The sequence below is a fragment of the Ptychodera flava genome, chromosome 1 (assembly GCF_041260155.1).
Source record: "Ptychodera flava strain L36383 chromosome 1, AS_Pfla_20210202, whole genome shotgun sequence".
In the NCBI taxonomy this organism is placed as follows: Eukaryota; Metazoa; Hemichordata; class Enteropneusta; family Ptychoderidae; genus Ptychodera; species Ptychodera flava.
The window spans coordinates 14,510,000-14,530,481 of record NC_091928.1 but is presented as its reverse complement, the minus strand read 5'-3'; the positions used below and the strand labels follow the sequence as shown (position 1 = coordinate 14,530,481).

General features: G+C 37.0%; 1 protein-coding gene and 1 long non-coding RNA gene across 9 annotated transcripts in view; one reads left to right on the top strand and one right to left on the bottom strand.

Annotated features, from left to right (window-relative positions):
• LOC139130770 (prostaglandin reductase 1-like) overlaps positions 1-20,482 on the bottom strand; it is a 48,788-nt gene that overhangs the window by 12,433 nt on the left and 15,873 nt on the right. The gene's annotated exons all lie outside the window — the stretch shown is intronic.
• LOC139130745 (uncharacterized) lies at positions 5,935-18,882 on the top strand. 8 transcript variants are annotated; one of them, XR_011551965.1, is made up of 7 exons: positions 7,360-7,728; positions 8,203-8,452; positions 11,545-11,614; positions 12,172-12,262; positions 16,000-16,061; positions 16,690-16,798; positions 18,397-18,882. It is a non-coding gene; the product is annotated as an uncharacterized lncRNA (long non-coding RNA). The 8 variants fall into 8 exon arrangements; XR_011551964.1 differs by lacking the exons at positions 7,360-7,728; positions 12,172-12,262 and adding an exon at positions 5,935-6,155 and having other exon boundaries at positions 16,690-16,822; XR_011551960.1 differs by lacking the exons at positions 7,360-7,728; positions 12,172-12,262 and adding an exon at positions 5,939-6,155.

Sequence of the window (20,482 nt, the reverse complement as noted above, 5' to 3'; positions counted from 1 at the left end):
AATCAGGGCTCGAAGTAGCGACCATTTTCAGTCGCATAGGCGACCAAATTTTATGAGATTGCGACTGAAATTTTTTCAAGACAATTCTCCATACGTGATCAAATTCAACATGTATTCGCTCAGTGTTCACGAAGCATTGTCCTGAAAGGCCGCGACCCCAAAATACGCATTGAGTTAGCTGTGATATCGCAGCGGTACTTGTGGCGTGTAATGAACGCGCTCGGGTCATTGAGGTCATCGCCACAGTCTGTGGCGATGACCTCAATGACCCGAGCGCGTTCGATACACGCCACAAGTACGCTGCGATATCACAGCTGGCATTGAATAAGCATAGCCGTTGAGCGGAGTTACTCAAAGGTTTGAGCGCGTTCTCTCCACTACACCGTTATCTTGAATGATCTGTCAAAATATTCCATGAATTTAATGACAAATTTTACTACAATCCAATCAGGTATCAGAAGCAGTTTTAGTGCTGTCACATCACTTTCAATTGAACCAATCATAATCCCAGCGTAAAATGTCATCAAATATAGCTGACAAGGGAAAACAAGTCCATCAACCAGTAAATGCAACATGTTTCATGCGTTCACGTGCGTAATGAATATTCGCGTTAGTGGCATGTGACCGGCTAGACCATTTCCGGAAATCGTCCTTTAGAAAGCATCGATTTCATCAAGCTTGGACTGGATCAGCCTGTTTTATAAAGGTTTTCGTTTTCAGCTAGATCTAAATAGCAAGCAACTTTGTTGAAATATCATGGCAAATCTGCCGGGTAGCGACTGCAATTTAGAACAGACCATGGATGCAAAAATAGAACAGACGTATCTTAGCGTTCGACCCCGGTGATCGACAAACACTGGGATTTACATGTGATGCGCATATACATTTGAGTTTTGTTCTTTTGCCTACAAAATATCTATCGAAAGTTGATAGTCTGCATTTCTATTCAGAGTTTTTGTTGAAAAAAGTAGCTATCTACGGCTAGCGGCTTAATTGGTCCCCCAAAATAGTACTGCTGAAAGTTTTTGGAGTGACCTGCAGAACGGAGTTGTAGTCTTGTAGAGCGGGGCAAACTACGTAACACTAAAACTGGATCGTACAGTAACAAATGACGGAAACCGATCGAGCCAGTCGCGACAGCTACTAGACGAGCTGAAGTCTATTTATCATAGAATACAGGTATTTCTCGATATTTCGCGATACAAATCAATTTCCATGCATTCTGATGTATCTTATCATAACGCAAGTTGATCAACATGTTCTGGCAATGACAGTTGACGCCAACGCAAGGAAAGAAAAAGAGATGGGCCGTACTCAAATAAAGACTCTGACAACAGCTCACACATTAATTTAATCTTTATTAGGGAAACAAATGTACCGATCGGGACATAGACCTATGATACCATTTTATTCATCTCGTTTTCTTTTATGACGCTTTCCCAAATCATATGAGATGATATTTTCTTTGCGACAGCAGTCTAAATATAGCATGTCATATATATAATTTTTAAGGTTTTCGTGACACTACAAAAGCCTCTAATATTTTCAAGGTCCAAGGTTTGCCCCTAAAATTTCGACTTGGGGGTATGCGATCAACTGAAAATGTTAACGTTCAGCCCTGCATTTACTGTCGTTATGACGATCACTTTCACAGAGATATCAGTTTAAAACAAGAAAATTACCTTTACAACTCGTCAAATTGGGCGGGTCAGCTAAATTTCCATTATCGATACTAACGATGTCAACAGAATGTTGAAGTTGGTTGTTGTGATAGAAGTTAATACGAAAACGAATACGAATACGAATACGAAAATGATGTTTGTTTAAAAAATCTTTCCTCCAAAGACTACCACTGGCCCACAGGCGCTCCTTAGCTTGGTAGTCTGCTAAATAGTTCGATTTTCGGCTCGATCTATCGATCCCGTGGTCAATATGCCCGCCACTGTAACCAAGTGAGTATTTAGGTTACAATGGCGGGCATATCGACTACGGGATCGATAGATCGAGCCGAAAATCGATCTATTTAGCAGACTAACCAGCTACGGGGCGCCTGTGTACTGGCCGTTTGTTTTTAAAATCTCTCCTCTAATGATAGCAACGATATCTTTCAATCTAGGGCCTAAAAAGGTTGGATCTTTTTCAACTTACATTCTCAAATATTGAAGTATTGATATATTGTCATATAAAAAGCACTTAAAGTTCTGTAAAGACAGAACTTTTATATAAAACGTACGAAATTTGGACTAAAAATAAAAAATTTTGTCAGTGACTCCAATACGAATACGAATACGAATACGAAAACGAATACGAAAACGAATACGAAAATAACTTCAGCATCGTCCTTCCTCCGTGATGTATTGTAGCACGGTCCGAGGGACTGAGGGACCGCGATTGCAGAATCAAACAGCAACAATGTTTGCTTCACATACCAGGGAATTTGTAACTTTGTAGAAAGGAGAGTAAAGTGTTTCAATACATTGCAACTTTGTAGGAAGGAGGGTAAATTGTTTTAACAGCTTACAACATTGTATTGTAAGCTGTAGTTTTCTATTGTGGAGGCATCGTGACATGATTTCATGAAAAGAAAAAAACATAAGAGCTGAAAAGACGTCAATATTTTGCTATTTTGTAACCAAGTAGAACAGAGCTATACACTCAAAGAACTAGAGAGTGGCAGCGCGTACGTACAGTGGCCTCATTGAAATTCACTTGTCCGTCGGGCTGGGAGAATGTTGTTTTCACTTGCCTGGACTCAAAATTCACTTGTCACGGGCGTCGGGCGGCGAGAATTTTCGAGCCCTGCATGGACTGAAAATAACAAACATTTCAAAAAACTAGTCTGTATGGGATATTGTAACGATAGAATATTACCTGCAAACAGTTAAACGGTTCAAAATAAAGTTATGAAAGAATGGACTAGTTATTTTCTTTAGTTATGGGTGAATTTTATCATTCATCCGTCATCAGGTAGTGTAACTTTGGCAATCTTCGGATACGATGCTGAAGCTGAGGCTGAGTAGCGTCATTTTTAGCGTCAGCTAGAAAGGTCACCAGAGGATGAGGATCAGGATGACGCCAACTTTACCTTCGTTGATTCTGTCAGTGATTTTTTTTAAATCAAGATGCAAAGGTGTCTACAGTGCATCTTGATGAGAACACAATTTTTGTAGATTAATTGAACATGAGAGAGATGATTCATTGGAGATTACTCAATTTCTCTTTTGACTAAATGCTAATATTTATAACTGGATCATTCTGTTGAAAATTTGGTCAGAAGACAAATTGAGCCGTCTCCTATGAAAACACACTGACATGTTCAATTATAAACAACACAGAAACTGGTTATTGATTGATATAGCTATTTTATTAAAAATATATATTATATTCTGTAATCAGCCCCCAAACTGTGTTCAATTAAGAGTGATAATAAAAACTGTGTTAAGTATGTAAATTAAATAATTATAAAAATGAATTAAATCAAATCATCATGATATCCTTTGAAAATGTTTCATAATTTGATTAGTTGTATTTTCTCTTTTAAATCCCAAACTTTTTAATTTATTGACGAAATCCTGAACAGTCGACCCCTGTGCATATAAATCTTGAAGTTTTTCATATGTAAGATTTTTCTCCACCAATTTACTGTATGTGTAGTTTGATATTTTAATAACTGAATTGTGTGGTGGAGTGTTTTCTACACAAATTTTAATTTCAGAGCTGTTACAGCATTGTAATGATGATATTTTTTCTCCCAGGTGTTTGTTGTTTCTGTGACATTTTTTGTTTCGATGCATTGCAGATGCTGCTTCACCCTTCTGCTGGTCAAGATCATTTCAGTGCCCTTGTGTCCTCAAGTGACCTATGAGTTGTAAAAGAAGATCAATACGTGTATTGGTAAGTAACATTTATTTTCAGTAGATTTATGATGTTCTAGTGTACTGTAATGCAGTGTCTTTGCCTGTTTTTCCCATTCACTGTCTGCAAGAATGATTGTCATCACACAACACCCAAGCCAATGGACCTCCTATTCTGTCACATGTACCTTTACTACACAGCTAGAAAACTACAGGCAGATTTCAGGACATGCCTGTAACAGGGTGTGTGCAGTACCTGTAACAGGCCCTGAGAAACAACCTCTGTTACAGGACCTGAAAAACTGGTCAGATTTCAGGGCTGTGTGGACAGGTCTGATTCAGGTCTGGTGGTACAGGACTGTATACAGTGCGAAAATTTCTGACTGTATCCAGTACTGTGAACACAGCACTGAAACATGGATGTATGCACATGACTGTGCCCAGTGCTGAGTTCACAGGGCTGTTACAGGACCTGAAAATTCGCTAGATTTCAGACATGTATTCACAGGTCTGAATCAGAGCCGGTAGTACATGACTGTATACAGAGCGAAAATTTCTGACTGTATCCAGTGCTGACTTTGACTTTGATAGTGGACATTTCCAGTAGGTTTACATGATTTGTTTATTTGAAAATTACCAAGATATTTATCGAAATTCCAATCAATATGATGTTCGTTTTTTAAGCATTCTTCGGTTTGCCTGTACAGATAATGCAATCATGTTCAGTACAATGACCAATGTAAAAATAGATCATTTCATAAGGAACTCACAACACTCACATTTGCACTCATCACACATTTTCAATGTTAAAAAACATCGACCATCAAAGGTATGGGGAACAATAATAAATATTTATTAAAATGTTGCAAATTACAAACTATAATCAAAATTAACATCAGACTGGTAGAACCTTTCCAGCTCAGTGACGCTGGCGGCCAGACGCGTTCTCCAAACACTGTATGACCTGAAAAAACCGTGGTGGCGTGGGTTTTCTTCTCTGACGAACTTGAGAATGAAATGGAAAATATTATGCAAACTACCAACAAAGGAAGGTCACATTGCTTCATGCATAATTGTAGAGATACCTAAAGGTAACAATCAGTGGTTATTACTATATGAACATGATGCGAAAGTTTATATACATTTATTAATTTTGTGGAATTTCCTGTTTAAAGATGGACAATCGGTGAAATTGAAAGTAATGTCATTTCTCTAAATCGTTGTAATTGTTATCAAAATGTGTAATAAAATATAGGGGTTGCCGTGTTTGTGAGATTCAAGACTATGAATTTTAACATTTATGAGAAAAAATGCCGAGTCAGCATTTTTTTTACTGATGCATTTTCCATGGACGAAATTCGATGCCGTTTATCTCAAAATCAAGCGCGGTGATAGTGTCATTTTTATTTGATGACAATTATTCTTTTTTTGACTGAGCTTTGTACAAAATTTCATGAAAATGACAATAGTAGAAGTTGCTTTTCCAACAATTTTCAATGTAATCCTATGGAAAGGGACAAATTCCATGCGCGCGTAAGGATCATGCATCCTTAATGTCTTTTAAAATACATTTTCTATAAACCCGACCGCAAGTTATGCCACAGGGAACTTAGTAATCTTGTTGTTGTTTTTGTTGTTGTTGTTGTTGTTGATGGTGATGATGATGACGATAATAAAAAATATTAAAAAACAATGTCTCATTCCTTGCTGTTGTTTGTCGATGTTGTAGATAATTGTAAAAGAAAACTGTAATCGTGACCAAAAAACGACGTAGGTCGCCCAACGTCACTCCCGTCCTATATATAATATATATAGGACGGGAGTGACGTTGGGCGACCTACGTCGTTTTACAGTTTTCTTTTACAATTATCTACAACATCGACAAACAACAGCAAGGAATGAGACATTGTTTTTTAATATTTTTTATTATCGTCATCATCATCATCATCACCATCAACAACAACAACAACAACAACAACAACAACAACAACAACAACAAGATTACTAAGTTCCCTGTGGTTATGCCTTCATCAACTCCCACTTGGTAACATTTTTAAACACATTTTTTTAATGCCAACGGTCGATATTTGACGGCGACTGCGTGCGGATCACGAGATATCAATAAAAACATGTCATTTCCCGAGCGTATTTTTCACATCCCGAAGTTTTACGATCGTTTCTGATTATGATCCGAAATCCCCCGAAGGTTTGTCGTGGTGCTGATTGACGCTAGGGAGTCCATAATAAGTTCGAACGACGCAATTTTACCTCCCACTGCGAAGACTTTATGCTTCACTTCAGGTAAGTTTTTTTTAAACTTCTCCTTAGTATTGTCGTTTTCATTATTCTCAGTCAGTTCGATTATATTTTTAACCAATACCACATAGATATTAGTTTTCACGTGTAAAATATTAGCCACCCCTGATGACTACATTTTGTCGTCTGCCACACAGTTATGCGTGGTTCAATACGCGGCGGCCGCTATCCGCTATGTATCAACTGCACCAAGGTCCCTCCACGGGACCGTGACCGCACGTATCTGTGCAAGTCACCTATGAGAATTCTGGTGGAATCAGCAAATTTTGTTTTCCGTTTTTTTCTCTGAGTCAGTAAGACTCGGCTTTCATCCACGGGGCATGACCGATCACCGACGCCAGTGGTACTGTGGCGTACAGCAGCGTTAGCATAGACTCTTGCTGCGAATCCGTACTACGTAGCCTTTGCCACTTGGGTAGCTTGGTCATTGGAGTGGCTACTCCCCACTCCCAAAAGAACATATCAAGGGGTGGCAGGGCTAGTTTTGGCAGCAACGTAGACTCGTACTCCATAGCTTATTTGGCAACGGCCCCAGTGCCGAACGTTCCATGTTCGGAAGCTGAATTTAGGTGAGCCACTGGAATTCAAAGTTTTACTTTTTTTGAGGACACGTTTTTATCGATTTCCCAGACGTATTTCACACGTGCTTGCTTCATTTTAAGTAATTTTCACTGAAACTGTAAATGGAATCACTCCCACAGTGGTCTTGGGTTCATACTCATAGTTGTGCTGGTTTGTCCGGTTTCCGCGTCTTGTAGCCTACGTGTACGGTAGATTGCGCCACAGGTTATCGTAACGTTGCTTGGATAGTCGTTCGAGGCGGGCGGCCGCAGGTCGCCGTTATACTTGGAAAAAAGAGACGGCGACCTGCGGCCGCCCGCCTCGAACGACTATCCAAGCAACGTTACGATAACCTGTGGATTGCGCTACGTGCCGACAACTTTTCACTATCATTTCAGTTCTCATGTACAAAGCCGCCGCCTACTCAAGACGAGCAAAAGTAAATTTTAAAAAAGTAATATATACTTGTATTTCATGTATCGTATTATGCAACTAAGCTCCGTAAGGAAATTTTATTGCTCTTTTTTTGACATTTTTCTGAAAGAATGATCAATATTCATATGATATTGCTGCCTCCTTTGTTATGGCAAAATACGTCATACTGCACATGCGCATTCCCGAGCATCCTCTACGATGCAGGATCGATCATGGAGGTAGTAGAGTACCTCCATGGATCGACCAATGCAGGACATACCAGGACATACTACATGTAATAGTAGTACTTCTCGCTCATGACTGTCAGAGTAATTCCCAAGCGCCCCGCACACACCCGTGGTCTCTGACCAGGAGCAGTGTCATTCGCTGGGGAACTAAAGTATGTCGTCAGCGGTCACGACTGCATGCAGTGGCTTATGTTAGCTCCGAGTTAGCGTCCTGCGTCTCGTCATCGTCGTCCGTGGCCCTGGGTGCGCGTACAGGTACCGGTCTGTGTGTTCCGGCAGACAAATAGACAGACAAATTGATTTTTGACTGTGTGATGTGACAGTGAAGGGACGAGGTAAGCCTATGCGTGAATCCACAGGGAACACACACGTCTATGTTTTTGTTGATGATATCGATGGTGGCTAACAAAATCAAGCAACACATCATTACTTCGGTGTTGTAACTAACTTATAATTTATAGTATTCCAGTGCTTTCTCCCAAATGGCATTGATTTATGTGGTTTGTCTATGTGACCCGGGAAGAGGAGGAGAAATGCTTCTGTACTGTACTGGACTAAATTCTCACACCGGCCGGCCACGCCTCGTCCCTCCCACCATGGAAATACATGTATAACCCACACCACAGTCCTTTGGTCCAGGGACTGTGCCCACACATTGTTCCCATGTACATGTGTGGCTTTGAAGTGCTCAGACCGAAGCTTCCTTCTATTTTAATACATAAGTTACATATCCTGCCACTGTCTTTGGGATTCATAACTATGGCATTATACTATAATGTTTTCATTTAAATTTTTCTAACACTTAACAGGTAAACATTGATTGTGATGACACGGACCATCCATGGATGCTTTCTGTGAAATTTGCATGAAGAATTTCCCTACCCACAGACATCTAGTCAGACATCTAATCTTTTAAGTGTCACTCATCAGAGGCAACTGGAATTGACTGCATTGGATGATGTACCGTCACCTACCAGCTCTAATACTCTTTCCCAGAAGTCATTATCTCCAGATATTTGCACCGATTGCGAGATTTATTCTAGCAGTGTGATAAATCCGGTAAGATGATTGTGGTACAGTAATATTTTCCACGTCAGAAGATATCAATCCACTTAAAGATAAATTATTTTGTCTCGCATTTTAATTTCATGAAGGAAACCTGCATAGTGAATAGCATACCTCACATGACAAAAAACACCTCATCAGTCATTTTCTTAGTTGGCCTTGGACACATTATTTTATTTTTATTACTGAACTCTGTTTATTTGTAAGTTTTGAAATCAATTCCTGCAGTGCATTCTGTTTGGTTAGGCATGTCCCACTGTGCCTGTCAAACCCCAAAACTTGAACGCATTTCTTTCTGTTCATTGCATGCTCAAAGGGGATGGTGGCAGTGTCAGTGCAGTGCTAGACTCTTACGTCACTTCCGCCTATAATTAATGGTTTTCAAATGGGTGCCATCGTGCTATGAGTAAGTGAAAGTTAATAACAAAGACAGATTTCGCACCAGTTTTTCATAGATTTTTTATTGCTAAACACATAATTGCTGGGTAAAATTCAATAGCTTGTCCTGATTTTTTTGTTCTAAAAAGTTATTCTGTATTTTTAAGGGCAGCTTTTTTTCTTAACAAAATCACTGTTCATTTGCATTGTAATTCAGCATAGTATTGGGGATATATTTAACAATGAGATAATAATGTTGATATATTTTGGGGCAATATTCCCCATCCTTTCATTCAAAAAATATTTTTACTAAATTTTAGAGAATAGTTTACATTGTTAAATTTCCTTGAGGATTATGATGAAATCCCTCTGCTATGAAATATTCATTATATAATAGTATTTTTGACAATGTATTGCATTTCCCTCAAAAGCATTTTCTTACACAAAAACATCTCTGTAATGACAAAATTTCAGAATTGTGGAACAGCTAATTTATGAGATATTTTACTGAAGACATTCCTGTGTATCTAAGCAAGTGTATGTTTTCATAATGGAAGGTGGTCTTACAGCCATTGCCCCTTGGGATACATTGAGTTACATAATACTAATTAACTGAACACAGGCTTCAAGATTTTTCTGTTATTCATATAATTAATTGCAGTGTTCTCCACAGCCCAGAAATGACAATGGGTAGTCAATTTACATAACAATACACTATTAACACATTCTTTTGTTGTGATGTATTCTTTTGTTTGGCTATTAACATATGAATAGATTTCTCAAAAAATAGAGGGGTGGCCCACCCCTGTAAAGCCCCTCGTGGATAACCCTGAATTGGTCTGCAAGTATTGAAATACACCTTGAATATACTTCACACATATTAAAAAGCACGAATAAGATGTTAAATTTGTAACTTTAATTTAAAATGATACATTTTTAAAGTCTGAAGTTCTTGCACATTTACCAAAATTATACATGTAGAAAATACAAATATTCTATTTTATTTTAGGGGCAGTTGATTGTCTTAATTGGGCAATTTTTTCTTCTAAAAATCACTTTTCATAATAATTATATTGATATGTTGCAATGAGGATATTTATTACTGTATAAGACCTGAAAATTTTGATAAGTAGGTTTGGAGAAAAAAAATGGATCAAAAACCACAAAAATTGCCCCCAAATGAAATGCATGTAACTGCAAACATTTGTCTTAATTTCAACATATAAGAAAGGTAACACATTTCTGTCACTTTTGATTCAGAAATTTCAATTTTCAAATTTACATGTCGTACATATCTTTTAAAATAACCCGTTTAATGACATGATTTAGATATGATCAAATTATCATGTAATCTAAAAGAAATTTTGTATAGAACAAGCCAATCAAGAATGCTATTATTTCAACTATTTTTTCATACAGTTGTTACCTCGTTTTGATTAGGTACAATGTATATGGGAGCTGACAATGACATCATATTGTCACTATTTTTACTAAATTTGATAGATTTGTACGGAAGTGCAAGGATGTGAGGTCATGAAAATGGCTAATTCCAATCTTTTTTTCCCATTCTAACTGGAAAGGCTTTTTTGGGACCCATTTTTTTCTCAGAATTGGATTCAATTTTCAAACATTTTAGTCATGCTGTTTGCTTCGATTTTTCTGGATAGCTTTCTTAGGTATCATGACAAATTTATAATAGCAGGCATGAATTTAACTTTGACAATAGTAAATATAGGTTTTTTATATTTTTTTCAGAATTTCATGCAGTACACTACATCATTAGTTTGTTATGAATTTCATGATACTTTAAATTGTAAATACTAGAAATTTACCAAAAAGTGCACTCCATAGTTATCGTGATTTGATAAGGGGCTTAAATGTTGAAATAATAATGAAAAAATGTAGTGTCCAGACGTACTAGTTTTCCACATTCGCTCCCAACTACCCATCTAGCCAAGATCACTTGGTTTGCCACTGATATCATGCTGAGATTATGCAACTGTTTTAATAAACCAGGCAATCATATATAATCATACTGCTAATAAACATAAGATCATATTCTTTGACTGCAGACTTCCATGCTATATCAGTTGCAAAGTCTCCTCCGTAGCCGGGATATCTCTGGTATCACAGATGCTTCCAGTGTTGCATAGATAGTAAGTCTGAGGCCAAAGGCTGAGGGTGCACTCTGACACTGAAGGCGGAACCTCGGTTGTAGTACTAGTAGGAAGGTCAGACTCGAAAATCGCAGATGCTTCGAAAACCAACCAAAAAAAACCCATCCGCCCACCCAAAAAGGACAGGCTGTTGGAAATATCATTGATACCTCAAATCTTTACTTTGGTTGCTACATTGAATTTGTAAATGCCTCAACTGAGCGATAATTCACTGACATCAGATTCTCTGCATTCATGTTGTCAATCTGCTGTGGTTGTCAAGCGTTGATGCCCAAAGGATTGTTTGTGTAGAGGGAAAAAATATTGGAACTGATAAAATTTAATGATGTTGATCAATATTGTTCAAAATATTAAACAAAATTTGCCCCTTTCTCATGTATTATGAGATTGACAGTTTGTACTGTGTTAACATCAACATTTTGCTTGTACATATATGTAGAAATTGATGGCTGAGTAATTTGTTTCACTTGTTTTTAATTCCGTGAGTTTACAAATGACAAATAATCTCAGAATGATCTTATCTTCTGCTAGACTCCTCAAGAGGATGACTATGTTGAAGAGAGAGACATAAACCAAGAAGGATGCTCAAGAGATCAATGTGGTTAGTGTGATTTTGTGGTTTATGGTATATAACAAATACTCCAGTACATTTGTGAAAGTAATGTTACAAATTATGATGTACACTCCATCATCATGTACATCAGCATACTGATTTGACTCAAACCATGGTGGTGAAAGGGTTATTTGCCACTCTTGTGAAAGGATGGCTGCTGAACTCACTGCCAGCACATTGTGCACACTGTTCCAGTGTATGCTACCAACTGCTCCGATATTTCTATCACACATACATGCATTTTTTAACAGCATACAAAGACATTAGTTAATACAAATTTATACATAAATTTGCGAACTTTTTCCAATATTTATTTTAATCCATTATCCAATGGGAGTATAGCCCAATCACAGGGTGAGATACCCACCACTCCTGGGTAGGGGAGAAGCAATGACAGGTCAGGTCCCCACCCCACCATCCTCTGATAGACCATATCAAAATGAACTGTATGCTGTTCATTGACTAGTATCCACGTAGTCATCAGTAGAAATTGCAATGTATTCACTTGCTTATCACGACTTTCTGATTTGATTCTCTAAATACAGATGAATTGAAAAGAACAGCTTGGTGGCCATTCAAAAACGAGGCTGAACAGAAGCTGAACTTGCTTTGTTGCTTCATGGACCCCATCCACTTGTGAGTAACAACTACCTGTCCAAATATTACTAGGTCAAACCCCAAAAATATATGTGGTTCCAGAAACATACTTTTCAAAAACAGGGTAGGTTGAAATAAGTCTTAAAAATACTTTGATTGCTTTTGCATGTTGCAAATTCATCTGATATGTTAATATAGTTGTGATCAGGTCCCACGTAACAACACTGAGTAGGATAATGATTGAAGGTCCGTTGACGAGGACGTTCCCTGAGTGCAGGGAATGCCCTCATCAGCGAACCTTCCATCTAGGTGATGATGTCGTTGTAATACATCACAATCTCTTGATCTTGCTTGATTTTGTGATTTTATTTTGCTTTGAATCTCTCATAAATAATCTTACCGGTATTTTTCATGTCTGCATAATGGCTATATAAAAAGTTAAGGTTCGGTAGGTTAAAGCTCCATGAGCTGCAACTTTTGGGATATTTTTCATGAAATGTATTTTCAAAATAACATTAGCCTATACAGATGTACTCACTGAATGATGATAATGCGAGTATTATTAGCCACTAAATATGACTGCAAATGTAAGTTTTAACTTTATAAATAATAAAACAGTAGTGCTGGACCCAAATATGGCCACCACCAAATGATAAACAAATAAGATGAAAACAGTGCATTTACCTTTGATTCTCTAGAAAGATAACATTATCCCATCCCCTATAACACATGGAACTTAATATATACTTCTGAAACATTTCATTTTCTATTTTCATTGCAATATTTCACATTTTTTTAAATGGTGGGAAATTTCAAATGTACCGATATTTCCTTTTTAGCATTTTGTATCAAATAAGTGTTAACTTGATATAATATCATGCTATAGGTATAATATCATGTGATAAGTGGAGTCAAAAGCATACCCTAAGTTATTATAGATATTTGAAGCTTCACAAATTTTATCGACTTACAGCTCATGGGGCTTTAAAATTAGGGTTAGTTGGGTTATTGGAACCACATAATTTTTTTGGTTTTTATTACTGCCAGAGTGTTTTTGCACTTGTATTTGTGGTGACAGATACCACATTCACATTTATAATTTGGGAATGTTTAAGTGGTAATGGTTGTGTTCTTTCAATTCCAAGGTTAACTAAGCCAACTTGTTGGCAAAATGAAATGTTTTATGATTAGTACTGACAGAATTATTCTTTAATTAAATTGTAAGCTTGTCTGATTTTAGGCACGGTTACTCTAACAAACGTTTTGTAGAGTAACCGTGTTTTGGGTTATCTGCTACAGCCTTTCACTCTACATTTGAAAGCAACATGTTTGAACTGATACATTCAAGACAGTTATTATTAGAATTTTTGTACACATTGTAGGGTGAAAGTCTACAGAAGTATGTGTGGTACTTATTGAAAAAGAGAGACCCATCTGTTCCACCAAGGTATAAGATAAAAAATATTATTGATAGTTTACCAGGCTTTGAGAAACCTTACAAGTTAATGATATTAAAGGGACAAAGTCACCCATTTTTGACATAATTTTGGTTATTTTAGTTTCTTTTGAAATATTTGTAGCGTTCTTCTCACTGAAGTTGGCTCAATCTCTGGTAAAAACAGCTCAACTCACACCCTGTACATGAACATAATGCATGAATATTGCCATCATTTAATTTTTGGTATGTACCAAAAAATGTATTGTAGAAGAATTCATGTACATGTATTATTATCATGTGCAGGGTGAGAGTTGACTTGTCACATCTGGTGATGGGGCAAATTTTCGTCATTACAGTAGAATGAATAACAAGAGAAACAAAAAATCAAAATTAAAGCTGCAAGCAGCGTTGTAGGGGCCGAGCAGCTCGCATAGTTGATGAGAAACATAATGCGTCACCTTGAGATCTGCAATTATACCAAACATGGAGGTTTTTGTACTAATTGTTACTCACGTTTAGGTATATACGTATATTTGAGGTCAAAGGGTATAGCACTGTTGGTTACTGAATTATGGACAAATATGTATATTTGAGGTCAAATGTCATTGAGGTCACGTGATATTTTGTCAAAAAAATTTTTATCCCATACTTATCCCCATATACCAAAAATTAGACCTCTAGCTCTATTGGCTTGCCCAGAATTAGATATGTGCATATTTAATGAGGTACCGGATATGGCACCATAAGGTCTCCCATCATACCAAATATGAAGGATGTAGCACTTGTGGTTCCTGAGTTATGGACGTATATGTATATTTGAGGTCAAAGGTCATGGAGGTCACGTGACATTTTGTTAAAAAAATTGTATCCCATACTTATCCCCATATACCAAAAATCAGACCTCTAGCTGTGTTGCTTTGCCCAAAATTAGATATGACTCTTACATAGGCCAGAATAAGCCATTGGTATAGCTTAACTACAGAGGTATAGGGGAGGTCACAATAGTCTATAGAAGCTATTGGGATGGGTATCCGTCCGGCGTCCGTTGTCAGTCTGTATGTGTGTATGTATGTCTGTTTGTGAGGCGTCCGTCCACTCGAATATCTTGATTTGATATTTGTTGTGTAGATGAAAAATATGATTTTGAGAAACAATTTTTTTTATTTTTTGATATTCTTGAAAATATGCAAATTAGTGCCAAAAAAGGCGTTTTTGGTAAAAAATCTTCTTCACAACTGCTGGTCAGACACCTTTGTTATTTGGTATACAGGTCCCTAGGGATAACCCAACTTAGATTTGTTCAAATTGTGATAAAATATGCAAATCTGTATTTTTAAGGAATTTTTTTGTCTTTTTTGGTCAAAACTTTGTTTTATCAAAACCGCTCGTCTGACAGCTTTGATATTTGGTATGCAGGTTCCTACAGATGAACTAAATATGATATATTGAATATATGACGAAATCTCCAATTTTGTATTTTTGGTGCAATTTTTGCCATTTTTGGTCAAAAAATGTGTTTCTCAAAAACTACTTGTCTGATGCCTTTGATATTTGGTATACAGGTTCCTAGGGATTGTCTCAGTATGATATATTGAAATTTGATGAATCTTCAATTTTTGTATTTTTGGGTCAATTTTTGCCATTTTTGGTCAAAATATTTGTTTCTCAAAAGTTACTCATCTGATAGCTTTGATATTTGGTATACAGGTTCCTAGGCTTTATCTTAATGTAATATATTGAAATTATGATGAAATCATCAATGTTGTATTTTGCAGCTAATTTTGCCATTTCTGGTCAGGCCATCCTGAAATGAGCTATCAAAGATATCCACATTCTTCATCAATACATGTGTCACAAAAAGTTATTCTTTACATAACACAGCAGAGCTCTGTCAACTGTTGGGTCGCTTGTTTTTTTCAAAACCGCTGGTCAGACAGCTTTAATATTTGGTTTACAGGTCCCTAGGATGTCATGACCTTAGTGAGATAATTTCATACAGTCAGGGAATACTTAATTTTGTATCCATGTCTATAGTAGCTTCAGGAACTTTGGCCCTATGTTTTGTTTTGTGGTATGCTGTGCATAATAATATATTTCCTTACATGTGAAAACACATACATATGATTGTAATTCTTGTAAGTTTTGTTAAGATCAATTACTTTACAGGACAAACATTCTGTAAAGACATACCACATTTGCCACTAGCTGTCCACTGTATGATATAGGTATATTTTTATATGGTTATATTGTTTGGGGTTGAAACAATGACAAATATACATTGAGATTGAAGCATTTCTGTTTGTGGTTTGCTTCATCTTCAAATTTGATCTTTATACAGCTAAGGAAGCAGGCTACTCTAAAAGATGATCTATCTACAGCAGAAGAGCTTGATGTGTGCAGGTTAGTTATAATATCAATAAAGTACATGTACTGTAACAGTAAGTTTGCTGTGTAGTGCAGTTTCCATAATATTCACTGGCACTTAGCACAGATAAATCATAGGTAAATTCTCAACAAGTGAATGTTATGTTTGGATATAAAATTTTGTTTGGTAAGAGTTGATGAATATAAAGTGATAATTGATTCCTCGATATTGCTTAGCAGTATGAGCAAATTTGTGTCATTTGATGGCTTGAGCAAAGGAATCTGCTTGGTTTTTTTTAGTTTTAGAAATTCGGCTAGGTGTTAAGGAGTAAGGCCATGGATTATTTTCTACTGAGAAGTAAAAAATTTAACCAGGTTTTACATGTTACACGGGGCCCCAGAGTAGTGCTTTTTACTATTGGTGTAATACAATGTTTATTCTTTGTATTTGTGATGAGACGACTGCAATAAAATGCATCTATGTAATTAGAAGCCCTTGTGTGTGGTGTAAATAATAAAATCAAGTGGATTCAATGTGCAGAATTATTCATGAAATCTGAAAGACAGTGTGCCTGACAGGCTGTTTTGTAGTTTACATGTTAATTTCCAACAAACTTTGCGTGTGATAATTTCTGAAATTTTAAAGTTCTTCCTATTTTCACAGAGACTTTGGAGAAAAACAGGCCACTTTTTATGGAGGCATTAGTGAATCTGATGGAGGTGGTGTAATCCATTGTGGAGAGTATGCCCAATTTGCAGACAAGGATGAAAAGGTTGGATAACATTGATGTCCATTAGTGAGTCATTGCAAGTTATGTGTATGTAAAAATATATCCAAGAAATAATCTCTCCAAACAAGAGAAAAGAGTTAAATCACCAACTTGGAGATAAAAAAATCAGTGAAACACAAATGGGAAATAGTGCTATCACCAGCTGCAAATATTTAGAGGGGCGGCTCAGTAGAGTACATGGATAATAATAGGTCATGCAATAGGCCTTCAAAGGCAAATATTTTTTTGAAACCATCATACTTGTTGCCATTACTATCCCTATGGGCATTATAGGGCATGGCATAGTCTTTCTCCAGGCACAGTTCTTCATGCTTGCTTCCGATAATAGAGCATGCAACAGGAAACTCCAAGCCTGGCTTACAGGGCCAGCCCAAACATCAATATTTCCTTTCTTTTAATGTTTTAAGCTTAAAATTAAAAGCTCAAAATATTGACCTATATCTGCTTTGCAGTAGAAACCATAACCCCATTCCATAGCAACCATGATACCTTATGTTGAGTGGTTGTAAAGCACACCGGAGTAAGCACACCGGAGTAAAGTTCAACCCTCTAATAATGATGTATATGGTGAGAGGATATTACACTTGTAGCAATCTGCTCATTTAAATACTTTATTGTGTCTGCACAACATTTCATCCCCAAAAGTAGGATTTTCTTGGGTGCTACAGAGCAAACATTTTCAATGCGAGTTATAATTAAGCAATGAAGCACACCCAGTGATGGTATACCACGAGATTTTGACCAGTTCACGACATATATGCACGAGCGATAGCGAGTGCATATATGAAGTGAACTGGTCAAAATCGAGTGGTATACTGTCGCTGGGTGTGATTTATTGCTATTATATCATAACAGTATATTGAAATTCTGGCATGGAACGTCAAAAATGGATTTTTGCTCAAGCTGAGAGCTCACACGTATGCCAGCCGTGGTATATCACCAATATACCACGGTTCTTTTCGCGTCTCGACCAATCAGATCGCTGTATTTGCGCCATCAATATACTGGTATGATGTAATTGTATTTATCACATGATAAGTAACATGTCTGAGTATGTGGAACTTGTGGTGGTTACCCCTATAGTTTGTTGCATGCACTGGGAAATCATAAGATCTCCTGATGATTTTACCAGTGCAAGAAACAGACTGTATAGGTAGCACCACAGGTTCCACACCCAAATATATCTCTACCCTAGTGACTGAATAGATGTCCTTTTCAGTACAGCTCATATATGTCTGAGATGCATTGTTATTGTTCACTTATGAATTTTACTAGACTAAAATTCATTTGTCAATTCATGTGATATACATACATTATACAGGCTGTGTTTATAAGATGAATATTTTGACTGGCTTTGGGCAACAGAACAAGCAACACCACTTGATACAAAAATAAAACTACTATAAACACACCAAAAGTTACATATACTGCCCTTTAACCCTTTCATCACCATGGTTTGTCCCAAATCCATTGTTTTCTATGATAAAGTGGGACCTCTATACAGGGAACTGGGGTGGAAGGGTTAAGGCCACTTGATTGTCATACTGATGTAACAGGAATTTTGTGTACTTTCATTTCAGGATCTGTATGGAATACTTCTAAGTCTTCAAGATAGAAGATGATAGCTGGTGTCTCTTGAAAACCTTTCACCCAATACACAAATATGACAAATTTGGTTGCTCTATATTTAGATTGTTTGGTTGCAAACTGGTAGCAGCATCCACATTTCTGGAGGGTGCTTCATTTCACCACTGTTGTGAAAAGACAATTTGGAAAATGGACAGTTTATTTTCCAATATGACACAAGTTATCCGTACTATCGCTTGAATAATTTCATATTGTAGTGACACATTGGAATGCCTTGACTGCATATTGCAGAAGATAACTGATACAGACTCTTTTGGACAGTTGATGAAAGGTGTATTTGATGAGGTTAGAATGACCAGTGTTTAAAAAGACTGACAATATGATGCAATCCAGAAAGTTTATACAAGTAAACATAGCACCAGTTTCATGTAAATACTTGTAAGTGTATTTCTGTCTGAATAAAATTTCTACTGGGAATATATCTGTGTCGTTTGGTTTTTGGCTGATTAAAAGTATTCAGGCTTTTTTCGACATCTTTAGTGAAAACATGTTAATTCCTGTTCAAAAACAATAAGAACATTAAGCATTCTGTGTACAACTCAAGTCATAATAACCACAGCATATTCAGACTCTGTTATACCACTGTGCAAACAACACCGTATACAGTCCTGTGGATACAGATGCTGTGATGGGCAAAAATTTCAGATCCTGCCACAGAGCTGTGTACACAGCACTGTATACAGTCCTGTGGGTACAGGTACTGTGACAGGCAGAAATTTCAGCACCTGTTACACTACTGTGCACACAGCACTGTATACAGTCCTGTGGGTACAGGTACAGTGACAGGCAGAAATTTCAGGCCCTGTTACACTACTGTGCACACAGCACTGTATACAGTCCTGTGGGTACAGGTACTGTGACAGGCAGAAATTTCAGGTCCTGTTACACCACTGTGCACACAACACTGTGTACAGTCCTGTTTATCAGATACTGTGACAGGCAGAAATTTCAGACCCTGCCACAGCACTGTGCACACAGCACTGTATACAGACCTGTACATCAGCCCCTGACACAGCAATGGGACGTCTTTGCTGACACAGTCCTGTGCCACAGGGTTGTGTCAGGGCCTGTGCAGGGCCTGTCACAGGGGCGAAATTTTTTTTGCTGTGTAAATACTTGAAAACTGGGACAGCCCTGTCAAGTGCATAAATGTATGAACTACAACATCAAACTGTCATTACTCACCATTATACCTGCGTCTGGGAAATAGAACTTTAAAGATAGACTCCATTGATACACTGGTTGTCTTCAGTACATTCTGAGACTTCAGCTGAAAAAGTATAATCCTTAATTTGTAAATTGTTCATCACTCTTCAATCAAGTTATTGACAATAATATGATTGTTATGGTAATGAATTTCTATTTTTTAATGAAAAGTACAGAGCAACATGCACCACTCTGTGTAATTGCTCTGGGGAGAACACTGAGTATATTTCCACATATGTGATGTTTCATATACGTGAAGATCTAAAGTTAATTAGCAAATTCGGTTCTTTTGTTGTATTTGTATTAATAGATTTTCATGGGTTTGCCTTCTTGCACTTTTCTTATTTACAAGCCATTTTGACCGAGTTAATGTTCCTTAACCACGGTAACTTTGGCAATAAAAAAATACCTTCCTATGCCTACATGTATTAACATGTACATATATATTGTTTCTCAATTACAGTTTACACATAAGATGTCATCTACTCTTCCAGTCCATCTATGGTAAGTTTTGTCCATACATGTAGTTGAATCTGACTCTACACAAAAAATCTGTGTTTGCTGAGGCCAAGTAAAGATAAGGTTTGTGTCTCATCCTAGACATCTTGCAAAAATGATGCAGTGACATGTTTTTTCTCTATTTTTCATTCTTCAACCAACAAGAATGTGCAAACAACATGAAGACAATATGCAGAAAAAAAGGTTGATGCAGTGGGTCTGGATTGATGAGCGTGTGGTTGAGAAACAAACTTTATATTTTTCTTGGCCTAAGTAAACACAAAACAAAAAAACTTCATAAAAATAACAAGAACT